Genomic DNA, 21,286 nt, shown 5'->3' with positions numbered 1-21,286 from the left:
AATATATACCCTTTTAAGAAAAAATCTATACTTCTCTGTCTAAAAATATGGGAGCCAAGATTCCGTTGGTGGAAGAGACAAAGCCACCCTCTCACCCTCGGAGAGGTCCACCTGGTTTGTCATTGCAGTGCTTTTCATTTGTCGTTGCTGTTTCATTCAAACCCATCTTGCTATTCTCCTTGGTTTATATCAATAGACCAGGGGCCAATGGATACTCAGATAACTGCCCCCTCCCATCTCCCTCTCTTCTTTAGATGGATCTGATTGATTCTAAGAGTGGACCCAAACTTAGGGAAGTCTTGATTTAGGGTGGGTGGCAAGGAGGGGCGAGAGATCCGGGAACGTGACTGGGGACAGGTTCCCACCTCGTTTATCTCTTATCACTTTCTCCCCATGACGTTCCTTGGTGGCCCCCAGAACTGTCTGCCCCACAGAGAGGAGAAAGCAGGAAAGCATTTGGGGGTAATATCAGGCCAGTATAATTAAGCTTCCCACCTGTCCTAACTACAAAAAAGGGTCTCCCAACTTCCATCCCTGGCTCTATATGCTTTAACCCAAAATGAAGCAGATGACATTCAGACATCGGCCGTTTAGTGATTTAAGGCGAATTTCCAGCAGCAAGCATGCTTTGATATCTGGTTCAAACTACCATCAGAAAAAGAAAATCCCACAGTACCTGAAATGTGATTGTTGCAGTGTTCAGTTTCCTTGGGATCCTGCTCCCTTCACACCTTATGCCCACATCCTTTTCCTTTGGTGGATTCAGCTCCCAGGAGAGATCAGGAAGTGTGGCAAGGGACAGTCAGACTTCACTTGGATATTAGGCACAGCTCCACTCATTGCTGATACTTGCCCAGCAGGAAAATGGTGAGAAGTTAAACTATCAGAAAGCAAACGGAATATGGTTTGGTGGTTAAGGTTTGGCGGGATAAAGGGCCTGTCTTGGTGGGTCTGCCTTTGGCCCCTAGGCCGGGGCGTGGGCAGTCCTCTGCCCTCCTGCCCAGTGCCTCCGTTTCCCCATCCTTAGCAAGATAACAAGCTAGCTCAAAAAGCACTTGGGAGATTGGACGATCTGAGAAAAGCGACTTTAAAAACCGCTTCTGTGCTCTAAGATATATATGTGTATGTGCTACATATATATTTTTAAGAAAGGACCATCTCTTTAGGATATATTTTTTAATTCTGTGGAACACATAGAAAACCAAAATGGTTTGATTCACTGACTTTGAAGCTGCATCTGTTACACCCCAATGGCTTTATCCCCTCTGGGTCTGGTTGCCTTTGAAGGTTTGGGCTGTGGACTCGGCTCCTAGGAGGGGTCTGGGGAGGAGAGAGCCAGGTTTAGGGACAGGAGTTTGTCACCTTCTACCCTCTCCTCCCCTCCTCCCAGTCGTCCTTGGTCGTTTCCTTTCCCCTGAGCTCTCCACTTCTGGGGGCAATAGGGAGCTATTCTCTTAGTTATGCCTCACTATTGGCAGAAAAGACCCCATGTAAAACCCAGAGAACACTGGAGGGAACACTCCAGTTGGTTCTATGTGTCCGTTTTCCTCTGTGCCAAAGACAGACAGACAGAGGCTGAGAGAGGCCGTTTCTGAATCACAGTAATAGCCATCTTTCGACATATACCTGGGCTGTCTGAGAGGGGAGGGCTCTTGGAAACAGCGTGAGCTAAAGACGCATCCCTTCCCTTCTGAGGCTCCGGGGGCTGTGGGGGCGGATGTGCCAAGGGGAAGGGAGCTGAGAAGGGGGTCGGACGGCTCCTGGTTGCACTTTGGGGAAGGAGGGAAAGTTTGGGGCTCCTCCACATGGGACTGCTCTCCGTCCCCTGCCCCCTCTGCAGAGACAGCACGGAGGGTTCCCTTCAGGCCTGGCAGACTGGCAGTGAGGAGGGGCCTCAGTTAGCTCTCAAGGGTGCCTTCCCCTCCTCCCACCCCAGACACATCCTCTGCCAAACTGGGAACCAGCAGTGCTATGTAACTACCTCACAGAGCCCCAAAGGGCCCGCCTGAGCTTCCCGGTTCCCGAAGAAGCTGGTGCCTCTAGTCAACCCTCTGCTCCCATCTCTCATCCAGCGGTGGGGGATCTCCTCCTTTCTTTCCCTTGGAGTGTTTGTGTGGAGGTCCTAGTGACTGACATTTAAACCATGCAACTGTTTTCGCCTGTTTGTTGAAAACTGGTAGAAGGAAAACAGCACAGTCTGACACAGTAATTATAGGAAGATGGAAGAAAAATCCTCACTGCCAGGGGACATAAAGCCATTTCCCTTCCAAACACTCAATGATTTAGATGCAGAACATTTCTCTTGGCTTCAGACTTAGAGCAACACCCGCGGAAAACTTCAGTTTCTTTCCTTTGGATCCATAAGGCTTCTCTACTGGGGCACAGGACAGGGAGGAGGCCTCGTGACCGAAGGTGGATTGTGAGGGTGAGGGCCGGAGCCCCAACCCTGACCCTCGGCCCTGTGCCCCTCCTGGGGGCACAGTCTGATGGCACCACTACTGGTGCCTTAGTATGGTTGAATCCGGACTGACAAGACAAAAGAAAAGAAAGAATTTTTTTTCTTAAATGAAATAGCAGGAAGCTCTTTGGGAGCATGTGTTTTGAGTAACCACAGGTGATGGATGCTACGAGTATAAATGGATTAACTACCTCAATCCTTACAGTAAGATTGGAACCAAGGGCAGGGACTCGTGCATAAGGATGTGAATCCCAGCCAGGAGGAGTGAGTTGAGGCTTGTGCCACGAAAGGTTTGTCCTTAAGGAACAGGCAAGGCCTGCCTGATCCCCCACTCAGATCGATTGGGTGGGGAGGGCTGGCCGTTAGGTCCCCCCATTCTGCCTTCCTTGCCCTGGGTTCTCATGTTTCACCCCTTTCCCTCCAGTTTGCCCCTCTCTCACCTGCTATACCTTTGTTGGACCAGAGGGTGAGGAGAAGAATTACCTCCTCTCTTCGTTCTGTCAGAGGGGGTTGGCTGGAGGTGAAATCTGGGGCTTGGCCCGGAACCCACCACTTAGCCCCACAGCCAGGAAACCTGGTGAAGCAGAGCTAAGACCTCTTCAACAGGGTTTCTTTGAGATGCTCCACCTCCACTGTACCCCCTTCTCAGTCTTCACGGGGATAGTTGGCTCTAGAAGGAGAAAAGGTGGAGCAGGATCCTGTGTCCTGAGAGTCGGAGGCCCAGCCCTCTGGTCCTCTGATGGCTCGGGTGCCTTTGTAGTCGGGGAGTCCACTGGGCCATCCCAGCCCCTCCCCACCCGCTAATGGACCTCCTCATAGAAGCCCCATTTCACTTTTGTTTTATCTACCTCTTAGCAAGACAATAGAGAGAAATTAGGTAGTGGCAACTCCACTTGCTTAGGTTAGGGGGGAAAAAGATTTCTTTTTCCAAAGGAAAAAAAAATATTACCTTAAAAATACTTTCCAAAAAATTAAAAAACCAAAAAAAAAAACAAAAAAAAACAAAAAAAAAGAGGGAGACATTTTCCAGTGACCACTGGATTGTTTTAATTCCCCAAACTTTTCTTTTTTTCCCCCATAAATAAGTTTCACTCTTCGGCGATTTTCTCCACTTGTTTAAGATGATGTGCTATTCTAACAGGTACAGCTTTCACAGTCTGCCCCCTGGCTTGCCCCACCCCACACCCCAGTCCTGCCAGCGAGTCCTGCCTGAGCTTGTCACCCCAGCAAGAACAAAGGCTTTGTGTGTGTTGGGGTGATTAAGTCTTGACTCATCATTTCCACCCCCGTGGGGTTGGGGGCTGCTTGTAACACTTCTCTGCAAATTTTATGTAACCCGTTGCAATGTAAAGGTGTTCAAGATGAATTTCAGCAGATAATGAGTTAGCATTACGAATAAACATTCTCTACCACCGTTTGGACTCTCCCCTTTCTCCAGCATCTTGGTCCGGGTCCCGGAAACAAGAATAAGCCAAAAGAGTCCCCTCCCCGGAGGCATAGTGAGTTGGTATCCAGTCCTGAGACATCACTTACTCAGGATACTGAAAATGTATTTTTATGAATGCAAAGCTTAGTGGGGGCTGGAGGGGGGAACCCTGCTGGTGATGGTGCTACCCTCTTCTGTAATTGTGGCCACTTTGAACATTGTACTTTGATGGAAATCTGCCAGCCATCACCACTCGGATTTTGATTGTACCCTTTCTCCCACCCTTTAATCTGTTCTTTACTTTGTCGGGGGAGGTGGGGCAGTTGGCTCAGACTTTTGGAGCTTGTTCTTTTGCTGGATGAGCACTCAAATTTTCTTTCCTGCAAAGATTGTTTCAGCCATAAACCACTTCATTCCGCTGTTTCAATTTCAAAATAAAAGGAAACTTATATTGAAAGCTGAGTGTGTCTGTGTCTCAGGGAGGGTTTTCGGGGTCTGTTGGCTGAGATGCCCAGACCTTCAGGGGTCAACCTCAGTGTGAGAGACCTGGTTCCCAGGGACCAGAATCACTCGTGCAAAGTGGGCATTCTTCTTACATTTGCAGGATGGCATAGAGGAGTGGCTTTTAAACGGTGCCTTGCTCTTAATTTCCTTTGCATATTGGAGTAGGGTCTCCACCATTAAAGAAGTTGCACAATCATTGTGCAGAGCAGTCCCACTTGCTCTGGAGGTGAGGACGACGTGTTGCTCTTTCTGACACCCGCCCTAAGAAAAATGATGCCAAGGGCTTCTTTTTCTTCCTGGAAAGGGAACTTGGTTACCATCTACCATGACTGCATTCTCCTATTTCTCTCCTTTTTGAAGGCGAGATTGGTGGCGAGACAGCCTGGTGTGTGACACAGCCTGGACTCCAGCTTGGCTCTCCTGATGGCTGGTTCAGCTCTTTCTGCTATATCATCTGTCTGTCAAAGATGACGTGATGGTCCTGGGCAACGCCACGCTTAAAGGAGCATTCTGGGTTATCTGTGAAGTATAGATGTGCCTTGCACCAAGTGGTGGCGTTCTGCAGTCTAGTGTGGAAGGAACACTAAGGACTATCTCTCCCTCCCATTAGGTTTCAGGGCTGCACTGGATATTGAACGCATCGTGATACCTTACACAGAGCACATATTTGGGGGGAATATTTGCCAAGTGTGGTTACCCCAGTCTCTTCCTTCCTACACTTGCCCTCTGCATCTTTTTTTTCCCTACTTAACTCAATCTTCTTTGAAAAACTTATAAAGTGAATCTGGATGGGTTAAGGTCATTAGGCTAGATTTAGTATTGCTGTCAATTGTGCCTTCTCAAATAATTGAATAAATGTTGGGACATGATTTTCAAGTCTTGGTGGAAGCTTTATATAGGAGGTGAATATTTATTTGTTCCCTGCCTTGTTTCGGAAATAATTAAGGTGGCTTAAACAGGGGAATGAAACCCTGTGGATAGTTTCCTAGTAATGGCCAATATTTGTTGAGATAAAGATTGTACTTCTTACACACATTTAAGGAATTAGAGGCCTTACATGATGGATTATTTATTGAACCCTCACAACAATCCTAAAATGAATGTTATTTCCATTTTATAGATGAAGGAACGGAAGATCAGAGAGGTTATGTTACTAAAGTCACTCAGACATTGATTCTAGAACCCGGACCTTTAACAGTACCGCTTACCAACATCTCTGCAAAAGAAATCTTCGTTGGTGCATGTGAGCCCAGACGAAAACTCTAAACTCAGCTCTTGGTTTACTAGAACACCTTATTCTTTTCACTGTCTGTGTAAGTAATAAACTATAAATCTACAAGTGGCTCTTTGTATCTTTACTGGTCAAATCAGTCAGACTTTGGCCTTGCCTTGTCATGTGTGCATGAGCTTAACAAATTTGGGGCCCAATGTGGGGCCCATAAAGTTACAGTACCCTTAAAAGAAGCCTGGAGACCGTGTCCGCCAGGTTAGGGGATAACATCTGTGCCCCAGGATCTGGCAGTGCAGCCCTCCCCTAAGTGGTGGGGGAGGGGAGGTGTCCTACCTGTTCAGGGGCCGCGTGGGTTGTGAGTTGGATTGGGGGACGGGACTTCCTGGGATCTGACGGCAAATGCAACCTGTTGATAAACATTTGTAGGTCAAGCAGCTAAAGGTAGCATTTGTGCCTTCAGGTGTTAAAAATGGGTTTGAGGCTGAGTTAATGGCCACTTAAATCAAAAGTAAGTGCAAAGCTGTGCTTACCGGTGCGAGTTGTTCCCTCAGCTCCCAGCTCCTGCGTAACTCCTGCAGTGCCTGTGTTAAAACTCCTTGGTCTGTGTTTCTGTAAAAAAGCACCTAATAGAGTTTGGGCAAAGCCCTTGCAGTGAAGGGAGGAAAGAAAGGGGAAAAAAAGATAAAGTAACTTGCAAAAGTGACGGGTCTAGCCCATTCATTGTATGAACTGTTGTAAAAATGTATAATTGGCATTGAAATGTGTCACAGGTTTGAATTGTGAATGTGCATGAAGTGTTAGAAAATTCCTCGGGTGTCCAAAATTTTCACTCTATAATGATGTCTTGTTGTTTGACAAGTTAAAAGTCTCATTCTTAGTGGCCTTGGCTGCCTGCCATTGGGAGCAACCACAACCATAAGCCTCAACAAGACTCAGGGCCTGCTTGCCAAGTAAAGTGTCTTGAAACAAGTGTCTTGAATTTCTTTTGACAATCAAGGGAAAACTGCTGTTTTTTACAAAGTGAGAAACTCTATGTTCTTAATTCAAAACTTGTAACTCTTGGCCAAAGTTGACCTACTCGTCTTGCTGTAAAAGAGGCTATATTAGTGTGCTAGGGCTGCTGTAACAAATTACGCCAAAGCTGGTGGCTTGAAACAACAGTTCTGGAGGCCAGAAGTCTGAAATCAAGGTGTCAGCAGGTCTGTTTCTTCTGGAGGTCCTTAGGGACGTCCATCCCACGCCTCTCTCCTGAGTCCTGGTGGTTGATGGGAGTCCGTGTCCTTCCTTGGCGCATAGACGCATCACTCCAATCTCCGCCTCCATCTTCACATGGCCTTTTCTGTGGTTCTGTCTGTTTCTGTCTCCTGGAAAGACAATCATCATTGGATTTAGGTCTCACCCACATCCAGGATTATCTCGTCTCCAGATTCTTACACGCATCTGCCAAGACCTGTATTCAATTCAGGTCACATTCTAAGGTGAGAGCCTGGCATATCTTTTGAGGGGGACACCATTCAACCTATTACAGAGGCCATACTACGTGGGGCTTTGGCCCACCTGCCTCTGACAGGTTGGCTACATTGGATTTTTCATCCCACTTTCCCCCTGAGGTTGATAAGATCACAACGCCCTTTTGGAAAAAGACAGGTGAGACCCTGCAGGCCGACTAACCGGCTGTGGGTCAGGATGGTAGCAACCCTGGTTGCTGAAGCATTTGGTGACAAGGAGAACAAGTGGTGCTTGACTGTGGTTTGGGTTGGCAGTTAGAGTTAGAGGTAAAGGGGAGAGGACCCCGTAAAGCTAAGGAAAACATAGTATGGTGGTTGTTCAGTTATGCAGAGTTCTACTCAACAATAAGCGGGAAAGGAACATTAGAGATGGATTTGGGCAAAAGCCCAATGTCTTGGTCAGCTTGGGCCAGTATAACAATACCATAGATCCTATGGCTTATAAACCTTATAAATCACAGAAATCTTTTTTCTCACAGTTCAGGAGGCTGGGAAGTCCAGAAGCCTGGAAACAGGTCAAGGTAAATGCCCTTCAGGCTAAAGAGGAGGAAAAGAAACAAATTGAAGGTCCAGGCTGTAAGACAATGTGGACCTGGCATTTACTCCAGGGAGTCCGCAAATGGGATTGATGGTTTGCGCATGAGAGAAATTCTCACTATCACGCCACAAGAGGGCCACACAATTTAAAGATCTGGGCTACAGCAGGAGAAGCTGCCCAGCAAGCTTTGGCATTTACTGTGGACAAAAGAGGACCAAGAAGGCTTGGAGCCCCTGCTGAGGTCTGTGCTGTTGAGACTGCTGTTGGTCTGATGCCTTCACACCACGTGTCTACCCAGACGTCACTCCCTTCAAGAACAAATAGGACGAGGGCAGAAGCTGAGGTCCCTTCTTCCTAAGGAGGGCTGGCGGCCATAGGCACTGCTCAAGGTGTACTCAGGACTTGATGGCAACCAAGGTTGCCAAACCTTTTCAGTCCTTTTGGACACTGAGATATGAGTCACTATGGTGCCAGAAAGCACTCATGGGCATGGCTGGAAGGCTATTGCCACCAGATTTGGAAATAACTCTCAGTTTGGACAATGGACTGCTGTAACACTATGAGTGGGCCCCTTGGGCCAATACACACTCAAGTGGTTGTCGCTGATACTGCTGGAGAAATGCCATAATCAGAACAGTGGTCATGGGACAAGTCCATAATCAGGAGCCCACCAGGCTCCCCCAGTCTAGTCTTTTTTTTTAAAGATTGGCACCTGAGCTTACAACTGTTGCCAATCTTTTTTTCTTCTTCTCCCCAAAGCACCCCCAGTACATAGTTGTATATTCTAGTTGTGAGTGCCTCTGGTTGTGCTACGTGGGACGTCGCCTCAGCATGGCCTGATGAGTGGTGCCACGTCTGCGCCCAGGATCCCAACTGGCTAAATCCTGGGCCACCAAAGTGGAGCACGGGAACTTAACCACTTGGTCACGGGGCCAGCCCCTCTAGTCTTATTATTACTGTGAACCAATACAGGATGCTAGCTGGTGGGGGCAGGGGAGGGACAAGAGGTCACTGTACTGACCAAGAAGCTAATGGAGGCAGAGATGCTTAAGAAATGATTTTGCCTTATGATAGCCTGTGTGGCCAGTGAAAAGGCCGGTGGTACCTGGCATCTCCTGCAAACTCAATGAGGCATAGTTTCTGCTTGTGCCTACTGTTTCAGGCACAACGTAACAATTGTACAGTCCATTACACAGACGGAAGGAGCCTTGTACACAGTGGGGAATGTTGTTAATGCCAACTTCAGCATCCCACCACACCCAGATCAGAGCCAATTTGTCTTCATGTGGCTTAGGTTACAATGTTTTCACCGTGCTGCTGCAAGCCGATCTAAATCTCTTCTACAATTTGTCACTACTGAATAGGCTGAGACCTAGAGAAGGCTTAAATCTCACCAGCAGAGTCCTGGTACCATTCCACGGAGACGTTCTGATTGGAAGGACTAAGGGCGGCAGACGGACTGCCTTAGGTAAGACGGTTAGGTCTCTAAACAGGGCTGGAAGATTGACCCTGACAAGAGTCAGGGTTCAGTCACCCAAGTAAAGTTCTTGGGAACTGTTAGGGGCTGAGTGGTGTCCCCTTAAAATTCGTATGTTGAAGCCCTAACCCCCTGGTACCTCAGGATGTGACTGTATTTGGAGAGAGGGCCTTTAAAGAGGTGATTAAGTTAAAACGAGGCTATTGAAGTGGGTCCTAGTCCAGTCTGCCTGGTGTCCCTGTAAGAGGAGATCTGGGCACAAGGAGAGACCCAGGGATGTGTGACACAGAGGAAAGGCCTTGTGAGGACAGGGCAAGAAGGTGGTCATCTGCAAGTCCAAGAGAGAGGCCTCAGGAGAAACCAAACCTGGTGACACCTTGCTCTCAGACTTCTAGCCTCAGAGCTGTGAAAAAATAATTTCTGTAGCTTCGGCCACCCAGTCTATGGCATTTTGTTATGGTGGCCCTAGCAAATGGTTTCAAACTGGGCACAGGCAAGAGAATTCTGCTTAATGGGCAGATTTGTAGGCTGTGGTACTTGTCCTAAAACACGCCCCCAAATGTACCTTGTGACCAATTCATGGAGTCATGGGACTGGCAGTGTGGTCTGGTGCCTGGCTGGAGTCAAATGGATCATCAAGTCTCAGGCACTGGGAACAAACATTATGGCAACAGATTGCATAAGACCCTCGCCCCCTGTTTGTGAGTCATGTGGATGCCATGGAAAAGGACCCTTCAAGGATGGAAATCAGTGGAAGTGACAAGCCATTCAGATCTGCACTTCCTGAGCGAGGACAGTAACTCCCTGGATACACTATCACACGGTGGTCATCCATGAACAATTCACATCTTTACCCTAAAACAAGGCCTAGCAATTACAGCACACGAGGCTAAGGGAGCCTGGATAATGTGCCGGGACTGCCAGCCACATAGTTGAGTAGCAAAGGCAACTTCAGAGACTATAGCAGGGATATCAGACCAGCTGGTCTCGGCAAGCAGACCGTATAGGTCCCTACCCTCCTCTTGAGGGTACTGCTGGGCACTGGCTGCAGTAGACACTGTGTGCGTTTCCTATTGCTGCTGCAGCAAATTGCCACAAACTGAGAGACTTAGATCAACATAAATTTATCATCTTACTGTTCTGTAGTTCAGAAATCCAAAATACGCTAAAACAAGGTGTTGGCAGAACTGCTTTCCATTCTGGAGGCTTTAAGGGAGAACCTTTTCTTGCCTTTTTTAGTTTCTAGAAGTTGCTCGTGTTCCTTGACTCCTGGACCCCTTCCATCTTCAGAGCCAGCAGTGGCTGATCCAGCCTTCCTCACATGCGTGTGTCACTCTGACATTGACTCTCTTGCCTCCCTCTTTCACTTATAAGGAGCCTAGGGATTACATTGGGCCCACCCAGATAATCCAGATCTTCCTACATCAAATTCAGCTGATAGCAACCTTGATTCCATCTGCAACTTGAATTCCCACTGCTAGGTAATATAATATATTCACAAGTTCAGGAGATTAGAATGTGGATATCTTTGGTGGTCCATAGATATCTTCTCAGGATGGCACTGCCATCTCCATCTGCATGGGAGATGGGTGCCATAATATTCAAGGACTCTTAGACGGCCCATGCCACGTTTTTGGATCCCTGAACACGTGCAATCAGACAATGGCATTGCCTTTGTAGCAAAAAGTACTCAGTAGTGGGCAGCACCTGGAACATTCGCTGGACTTTTCACACCCCTTGTCGTTCTCAGGCAGCAGGTGCCACTGACACATGGTATGGATTTTAAAAAAGGAAAAACTGGAGAAGAGTAACTGGACAACCCAAGTTCAGTTTTCAGCGGAACACTTCAGACAGGCAGTTTGGCCTCTAAATGTGGCAGTTCCCTCCCATTTAAATCAATTGCTTAATCACGAGGTTGGGGAGGAGGGGAAGAGGCCCATAATGGCTGTAAGAGACCCAAACCACATAATTAACCCTTCTCACTCCACCTTCCCCCCTCCCACATCTACCCCTGGGAGACCAGGCTACTGGAATTTGCGAGTAACAAAGAAGGTTGGCAACTCTCCTGGTGCTTCTTATGCCTCCCTCCCCAACCCCCCATCACCTAGCTATGCTTGCTGGATTTGGGCAATTATGGACATTGATGATAATGATCAAGAATACAAAGTGACAACTCCTAAGGTGGTCCTGGCATAGCTCACATGGGGTAGATGTTCTAGGATGGTACAAGGCATATAAGAAACTGCTGAACCACCTAGGGATGAGGCTGTGTGTGTGGTGGACAAGACTTGGGGAGGCTGGAGAAAGGGGAAGCTGTTGCTGCAGAGTCTGGTCCTACAATCATGTGGCCGTGGAAGGAGGGGAAGAATCCCTGCTTCTGGGGAGAGAAAATCTCAGACCTCAGGAGGTTAGGTAATGAAGCTAAGTCAGGCAATGAGACAAAGCAGGGTGACTCAAGCACTGTGGGCAGAGATTTGTGGGGCTGGGTAGGCCTCCCTCTTATTTCTAACTCCCCTCAAGTGGGTCTTGTTCTATTGTGACATGATGGAGCTGCAGAGAAGGCTCCCGCAGGGTTCTCCTTGGGGAGCCTGTCCCAGGGCTGAGTCACCACTCTCTCGGGAGGAGAGAGGAGGTCTCCAGGTGTGCAGATTCCACCACCCACCTTTCCACTTGGTAGCCTGACCCATGCCGGTATGTCAACTGATTCCCGGTGCTGCATTATCCGTTCCAATAGGCTGAACTCTGTCTGTCCTTTCCTGACCAAAGCAGAGAGCTCCACCACTGCCCCACCCCGAAGGGAGGATGCCAGATGAGGAGAGCCCAGAGCAGACTCCTGACAGTTCAAGAGGGCAGGGGCAGATGGAGCAGAGTGCTTCCAAAAGATGCTCCTGCAGGAGGCTGGGAAGAATGAGGAAGTGGCAACATTCCCAGCAGCGATGGTTTCCAGAGCAGAGATAAATCTACCTATGTCGTTGAGGGCAAAACTGAGCCTCAGGAAGGGAAAACAGGGTGACACAGCGAAGTTCAGGGGAGTTAGGGGGTGGGGGACAAGACAGACAAGAAAACTGGTCAAGGCTGGAAAACTAACCCAGAGAAGGCAGGAAAGAGAGGGGACTCAGGGTGGGTTTGCACATTATTGTCACTCTCCAGAATAACGATCTTACTCAAAGGATCCTTGTTTTCTGGACATCGTCTAGGGGTGAAACCACGCATTCAGATGCAAACACCTAAGTCTTCTGCCTTCTCTTCTCTCGTCCTTGCCCAGATGGCTTTTGTGGCTGGTTTGCTAATTGTTTGAAGCCAAAATTCTAACCCAGTCTCAAGCCATTGCTGGAAATAAGGGTCCAGAAACGGTCCAAACAGCTGTCTGCTGTGCACCACTAGCCTGTGAGAGCATCTGCAGGCTTCTCCCTGGGACAGAGCCGGGCCATCCCTAAGGGAAAGAGCCTCTGTACCAGGAAGAGGGAAGGACGTTTCTGGCTGCAGTGTTGCAACACAGAGGAAACGTTCTCGTTCCCAGGGAGAGCTGGAGCTCGTGGCATTACCCCTGGGGACTGAGGAGCCCTGTGATTGCCCATCCCTGACAATTGGGGGTTGGGGGTGGATCCCATACGGTGTACTCAACGGAGGAGTTAGCCTTGAGCAGGCTTCTGAGGAAACTACTGACCTTAGGATAACTCTACTCTGCCCCCAGCCCCATTTTCTCCATGTTCCATAGCTAGGAACTACCTTCTTGACCAGCCTGGAAGAAATCAGCACCTGCCTGATTCTCCTCCATCTGGACTCCTGGGGTCAAAAGCAGCTCTACTTTCTCTGTAGGCTCAGCCTTGACCTTGGCTCCTTCAGACCACAACATCCTTCCTGCTGGGCACTAACCCTGGGTCTGCCATCACTCAAACTCTCCCCAGGCAGAGTGTGGGAGCTACATAGACCTACCCTCAAATCCAGAAAAAGGCCTGTCCACTCATCTACGAGACAGAGATATTAATACTTAAGTCCCAAGTTGCTTTGATAATTAAGAAAACAAACTAACATGTTTAATCACTGCTAAGATTACATCAATTGTAAAATGCAGCATCGATTCAGATGTCACTATGAAAGGAAATGCCATCACTGCTTCTTTTTGAGATTTTTTTTGGTAACCATTTTCTTGAGTTATAATTCCATATTATAAAATTCACTCATTTAAAGTGTACAATTCCATGGTTTTTGTATATCCATAGAGTTGAGTATCTATCACCATGCTCTAATTTTAGAACGTTTTTATCCCTTCCTCCAAAGACACCCCATTACTGGTCACTCCCTGTAGCCCCTTCCTTCAGCCTCTGGCAACCACTAATTTACTTCCTGTCTCTATAGATTTGCCCAGTCTGCATATTTCCTATAAATGAAATCATACGATAGGACTGGCTTTTTTTCATTTAGCATAGTGTTTTCAAGGTTCATTCATGTCATAGATTTATCAGTATTTAATTTCTTTTTATCACTAAATAACATCTCACTGTATGAGCTTTGTTTATCCATTCATAAGTTCATGCATGTTCGGCTTGTTTCCACCTTTTGGCTGTTATGAGTAATGTCGCTGTGAACATTCCTGTCCAAGTGTTTGTGTGGAGATGTATTTTTCTTTCTCGGGTATATACCTATGAATGGAGTTGCTGGGCTATATGATAACTCTATGTTTAACTTTTTGAGGAACTGCCAAACTGTTTTCCAAAGTCGCTGTACCATTTTACTTTCCCTCCAGCAATGTATGAGGTTCCAATCTTTTCGCACCCTCACTAATACTTGTTATTATTATCTATCTGTCTTTTTGATTATAGTTGTCCTAGTGGGTGTGAAGTACTATCTCGTTGTGGTTTTGATTTGCGTTTCTGATGGCTAATGATGTTGAGCGTGTTGTCATTGCTTCCTATCACTTAGAAATTTTATTTTAGGGGCCGGCCCAGTAGTGTAGTGGTTAAGTTCATGTGCTCCACTTCACCCGCCCAAGGGTCATGGGTTCAGATCCCAGGTGCGGATCTACACACTGCTCATCAAGCCATGCTGTGGCGGCATGCCACATACAAAACAGAGGAAGACTGGCACAGATGTTAGCTCAGCAACAATCTTCCTCAAGCAAAAAGAGAAGATTGACAACAGATGTTAGCTCAGGGGCAATCTTCCTCACCAAAAAAAAAAAATTATTTCATTGAAAGAACCTTTTTAGACTTATTTGCACACTTTTTAAATCATATATTACTATTACGCATGCATAGGAGTGAAAATATAGGCAGCTTTACACCTAATGCTTTTAGCAGCTGCTTACAATTCCTGCCTAGCTTCACTATTTCATTAGAGATTGCAATGTTGTTGATATTCTAATTCTATCATTCCTTATTTATTTATTAACTGGAATGTTTCTATAATGAAAACTTTCCCTCATGAGCTATTTGGTTGCCCTGAGGAACAGTTCATACATAAAAGACAGGATAAATGCTTGAAATTTTCACCTTTATTTACCTGTTTCCTAAAGAACAAGTTGGTTTCCAAGCATTCTCCAAAACCAAAAAATATTTTGAAATATTATTATGAATTCAAGAGTTTAAACATCATTGATGTGTTTTAACTCATTGCTGTTGTCATTCTTTTTGTTGCTTGGTCCAGTGAGGAGACAGAAGCCATATCAGTTATCTGGAAAGATAGAATTTAAAATAAAATGTTGTTAAGAATCGCTAACATGTGTCCCCATGTTCATTGCAATATTATTTACAATAGCCAAGATATGGAAACAACCAAAATGTCCATCAGTGAATGAATGGATAAAGAAAATGTGGTGTATCTATAAAGGAATCTTATTCCTCACAAAAAAGAAGGAAATCTTACCATTTGCAACAACATGGGCGAATCTTGAGGACGTTATGCTAAGTGAAATAAGTCAGACAGAGAAAAACAAATACCGTATGATCTCATGTGTATGTGGAATCCAAAAAAACTGAAAAACCAAACTCATAGATACAGAGAGCAGATTGGTGGTTGCAAGAGATGGGGGATTGGGAGTGGGTGAAATGGGTGAAAGAGGTCAAAAGGTACAAACTTCCAGTAATAAAACAAGTAAGTTATGGGGATGTAGTGTGCAGTCTGGCAACTATAGTTAATGATACTGTATTGCATATTTGAAAGTTGCTAAGAGTAAATCTTGAAAGTTCTCATCAAAAGAAAAAGATTTTGTAACTATGTATGGTGACAGATGTTAACTAGACTTATTGTGCTGATAATTTCATAATATATACAAATATCGAATCATTATGTTGTACACCTGAAACTAATATAATGTTATGTGTCAATTATACCTCCATAATTAAAAAGAAATTGTTAGTTAGGTATAAAGTTGTTAAGGAGGTAACTCAAAGTGTAAACAGAGAACCCAGGGTATCACAGAGTTAGAAATTGTCTGAAGTAGCTACAAATAAATGGAAGAAGTTGCTTCTATTGACTGTTTTATCTTAAGATTTTTGGTTACTTCTTTCCTGCTTCTCATGTCCAGAAATTTTTTATTGTATGTTGGACATTGTGATAATGTTTTGTGGAGGTTCTAGATTATTTTATATTCCCATAAAGAGTATATATTTTGTTCTGGCAGGCAGTTAAATTACCAGTCAATAACCCTGTCTTATTCAAGTTTGGTTTTAGGCTTTGTTATAGGGGGTTTATTTTTTATTTTAGTTTTGCCTTTATTCTTGGAGTGTATGTGGCCTTACTCCAAGGACATGGTCTGTCTGAGATCTCAGATTGTTCTTAGAACAGCTGAGATTGTTTGCTGAGCTTTCTTTATTCTGAGTTGGGAAATCTGTGCTGACCACAAGAAACCAGATCTAAGAAGCATAGGAATAAAATTAGACTTTGTGGGAAATTTGCTGCCCCCTCAGTTGGCCCTTCTGGAGAGAAATTTTATTTTTTAATTCAATGTTTCACTTTTGATTTCTCAGAATTGGGTTTTCTTCTTCAAACTTTGAACAAGAGTCTCTATACTGAGCAGACAGAACAAAACAGGTGTAGTTTTGGGGTTAAGAGTGTTAAAGATTCTGGAAGAAAGAGGACAAAGATTTAGTCTTCAGTAGAAGTTTTGGACTGCTTATGTTAGAAAAAGCAGAGGTTGGGAGAGTGGAGGAAGAAATGAAACAAATATAATTTGATAGAAAAACAAACTCAATTTTTTCCTTTTTTTTTTTTTGGTTGGTATGTGTCAAATAATTTTTATTTTTATTTTTTTCAGTTATTTTATTGAGGTCATATTGGTTTAATTTCAGATGTACATTATTATATATCAGTTTCTATATAGACTGCATCATGCTCACCACCAATAGTCTAATTTTTGTCTGTCACCATACATATGTGCCCCTTTATGTCTATCATCCAGCCCCCAACTCCCTTCCCCTCTGGTAACCACTAATCTGTTCTCTTTATCCACGTGTTTGTTTACCTTTCACATATGAGTGAAATCATATGGTGTTTGTCTTTCTTTGTCTGGCTTATTTTGCTTAACATAATACCTTCAAGGTCCACCCATGCTGTTGTGAATGCGACGATTTTGTCTTTTTTTATGGTTGAGTAGTATTCCATTTTATATATATACCACATCTTCTTTATCCATTCATCAGTTGATGGGCACTTGGGTTGCTTCCATGTCTTGGCTGTTGTGAATAATGCTGCAATGAACATAGGGGTGCATAAATCTCTTTGATTTGTTGATTTCACGTTCTTTGGATAAATACTCAGTAGTGGGATAGCTGGATCATATGATATTTCTATTCTTAACTTTTTAAGAAATCTCCGTACTGTTTTCCACAGTGGCTGCACCACTTTGCATTCCCACTAGTATGAGGGTTTCCTTTTCTGCATATCCTCTTTAACACTTGTTATTTTTTGTCTTGGTAGTTATAGCCATTCTGACGGGTGTAAGGTGATATCTCATTGAAGTTTTGATTTGCATTTCCCTAACAATCAGCGATGTTGAACATCTTTTCATGTGCCTGTTGGCCATCTGTATATCTTCTTTGGAAAAATGTCTGTTCATATCCTTTGCCAAATTTTTGATTGGGTTGTTTTTGTTGTTGTTGTTGAGTTGTATGAGTTCTTTATATATTTGGGAAATTAACCCGTGTTGGATATATGATTTGCAAATATTTTCTTCCAATTGGTAGGTTGTCTTTTCGTTTTGTTCATGGTTTCCTTTGCCTTGCAGAAGGTTTTTAGTCTGAGGTAGTTCCAATTGTTTATTTTTCCTTTTGTTTCCCTTGCCTGAGTAGGCATGGTATTTGAAAAGATGCTGCTAAGACTGATGTCAAAGAGCGTACTACCTATATTTTCTTTTAGGAGTTTTATGGTTTCAGGTCTTACATTCAAATGTTTAATGCATTTTGAGTTAATTTTTGTTTATGGTATAAGATAATGGTCTACTTTCATTCTTTTTCGTGTGGCTGTCCAGTTTTCCCAACACCGTTTGTTGAAGAGACTTTCCTTTCTCCATTGTATGTTCTTAGCTCCTTTTTCGAAGATCAGCTGTCCATAGATGTGTGGTTTTATTTCTGGGCTTTCAATTCTATTCCATTGATTTTTGTGTCTGTTTTTGTGCCAGTTCCATGCTCTTTTGATTACTATAGATTTGTAGTATATTTTGAAGTCAGGGATTGTGATGCCTCCAGATTTTTTCTTTTTTCTCAGGATTGCTTTGGCTATTCAGGGTCTTTTGTTGTTCCATACAAATTTTAGGATTCTTTGTTCTATTTCTGTGAAGAATGTCATTGGGATTCTGATTGGGATTGCATTAAATCTATAGATTGCTTTAGGTAATATGGACATTTTAACTACATTTATTCTTCCAATATGTGAGCATGGAATATCTTTCCATTTCTTTGTATCTTCTTCAATATCTTTCAATAATGTCTTATAGTTTTCAGTGTATAGGTCTTTCACCTCCTTGGTTAAATTTATTCCTAGAGATTTTATTCTTTTTGTTGAGCTTGTGAATGGGATTGTATTCTTGACTTCTCTTTATGCTAGTTCATTATTAATGTATAGAAATGCAACTGAATTTTGTAAGCTGATTTTGTACCCTACAACTTTGCTCTAATCGTTGATTATTTCTAATAGCTTTCTGGTGGATTCTTTGGGGTTTTCTATATATAGGATCATGTCATCCACAAACAGTGAGAGTTTCACTTCTCCCTTACCAGTTTGGATACCTTTTATTTCTTACTCTTGTCTAATTTCTGTGGCCAAAACCTCCAGTACTATGTTGAATGGGAGTGGTGAGAATGGGCACCCTTGTCTTGTTCCTCTTCTTAGAGGGATGGCTTTCAGTTTTTCACCATTAACTATGATGTTGGCAGTGCGTTTGTCATATATGGCCTTTATTATGTTGTGGTACTTTCCTTCTATACCAGTTTTATTGAGAGGTTTTATCATAAATGAGTGCTGGATCCTGTCAAATGTTTTCTCTGCATCTATTAGGATGATCATGTGATTTTTATTCCTCATTTTGATAATGGAGTATATCACATTGATTGATTTGCACATGTTGAACCATCCCTGCATTCCTGGTATAAATCCCACTTGATCATGGCATATGATTCTTTTAATGTATTGCTGTATTTGATTTGCCAATATTTTGTTGAGGATTTTTGCATCTATGTTCATCAGTGATATTGGCCTATAATTTTCCTTCTTTGTATTGTCCTTGTCTGGTTTTGGTGTCAGGGTAATGTTGGCCTCACAAAATGAGTTAGAAAGCATTCTGTCTTCTTCATTTTTTTTGAATAGTTTGAGTGTAGATATTAAATCTTTGAATCTTTGGTAGAATTCTCCAGAGAAGCCATCTGATCCTGGACTTTTATTTTTTGGGAGATTTTTGAACACTGTTTCAATCTCTTTACTTGTGATTTGCCTATTCAGATTCTTTATTTCTTCCTGATTCAGTTTTGCGAGGTTTTACGAGTCTAAGAATTTATCTATTTCTTCTAGGTTGTCCAATTTGTTGGCATATAGTTTTTCATAGTATTCTCTTATAATCCTTTGTATTTCTGTGGTATCCATTGTAATTTCTCCTCTTTCATTTTTATTTATATTTATCTGAGGCTCCCCTCTTTTTTTCTTAGTGAGTCTGGCTAAGTGTTTATCAATTATTTTTATCTTGTCAAAGAACCAGCTCTTAGTTTTATTGATCCTTTCTATTCTATTTTTAGTCTCTATTTCATTTATTTCTGCTCTAATTCTTATTATTTCTCTCCTTCTGCTGACTTTGGACTTTGTTCTATATTTCTAGTTCTGTTGGGTGTAGTTTAAGATTACTTATTGGAGATTTTTCTTCTTTATTGAGACGGACCTGTGTTACTGTGAATTTCCCTCTTAGAACCACCTTTGCTACATCTCATAAGAGTTGGTATGTTGTGTTTTCATTTGCATTTGTCTCTAGGTATTTATCGATTTCTCCTTTGATTTCTTCGTTGATCCAATAGTTGTTCAGTAGCATGCTGATTAGTTTCCACATACTTGTGACTTTCTCAGCTTTTTTCTTGTGGTTGATTTCTAGTTTCATAGCATTGTAGTCAGAAAAGAAGCTTGATATGATTTCAATCTTCTTAAATTTATTGAGGCTTGCCTTGTTTCCCGACATAGGGTCTATCTTTGAGAGTGTTCCATATACACTAGAGAAAATTGTGAATTCTGCTCTTTTTGGATGGAATGTTCTATACATATCTATTAAGTCCATTTGGTCTAGTATTTCATTTAAGGCCACTGTTTTCTTTTTTTCTTTTTTTTTTTATTGAGTTATTGATAGGTTACAATCTTGTGAAATTTCAGTTGTACGTTAATGTTTGTCAGTCGTGTTGTAGGTGCACCACTTCACCCTTTGTGCCCACCCCCCACCCCACCTTTCCCCTGATATCCACTAAACTGTTCTTGGTCCATAATTTTAAATTCCTCATATGAGTGGAGTCATACACAGATTATCCTTCTCTCCCTGGCTTATTTCACTTAACATAATTCTCTCAAGGTCCATCCATGTTATTGCAAATGGAATGATTTTGTTCTGTTTTGCAGCTGAGTAGTATTCCATTGTATATATGTACCACATCTTCTTTATCCATTCGTCTGTTGCTGGACACTTAGGTTGCTTCCACGTCTTGGCTATTGTAAACAGTGCTGCAATAAACATTGGGGTGCATAGGACTTTTGGGATTGCTGACTTCAAGCTCTTTGGATAAATACCCAGTAGTGGGATGGCTGGGTCGTATGGTAGTTCTATTTTTAATTTTTTGAGGAATCTCCATACTGTTTTCCATAGTGGCTGCACCAGTTTGCATTCCCACCAGCAGTGTATGACGGTTCCTTTTTCTCCACAACCTCTCCAACATTTGTTGCTATTAGTTTTAGATATTTTTGTCATTCTAACGGGTGTAAGGTGATATCTTAGTGTAGTTTTGACTTGCATTTCCCTGATGATCAGCGATGATGAGCATCTTTTCATGTACCTATTGGCCATCCGTATATCTTCTCTGGAGAAATGTCTGTTCATGTCTCCTGCCCATTTTTTGATTGGGTTGTTTGATGTTTTGTTGTTGAGTTGCGAGAGTTCTTTATATATTATGGATATTAAGCCTTTGTCAGATATATGACTTGCAAATATCTTTTCCCAGTTAGTGGGTTGTTTTTTTGTTTCAATCCTGTTTTCCTTTGCCTTGAAGAAGCTCTTTAATCTGATGAAGTCCCATTTGTTTATTCTTTCTATTGTTTTCCTTCTCTGAGAAGGCATGGTGTCCGAAAAGATCCTTTTAATACTGATGTCAAAGAGTGTACTGCCTACGTTTTCTTCTAGAAGCCTTATGGTTTCAGGTCTCACCTTTAGGTCTTTGATCCATTTTGAGTTTATTTTGGTGAATGGTGAAAAAGAATGGTCAATTTTCATTCTTTTACATGTGGCTTTCCAGTTTTCCCTGCACCATTTGTTGAAAAGACTTTCTTTTCTCCATTGTATGCCCTCAGCTCCTTTGTCAAAGATAAGGTGTCCATAGATGTGTGGTTTTATTTCTGGGCTTTCAATTCTGTTCCATTGATCTGTGCACCTGTTTTTGTACCAGTACCATGCTGTTTTGATTACTGTAG

Source organism: Equus asinus, chromosome 13, assembly GCF_041296235.1.
Source record: "Equus asinus isolate D_3611 breed Donkey chromosome 13, EquAss-T2T_v2, whole genome shotgun sequence".
In the NCBI taxonomy this organism is placed as follows: domain Eukaryota; kingdom Metazoa; phylum Chordata; class Mammalia; order Perissodactyla; family Equidae; genus Equus; species Equus asinus.
This window is presented reverse-complemented; position numbering follows the sequence as displayed.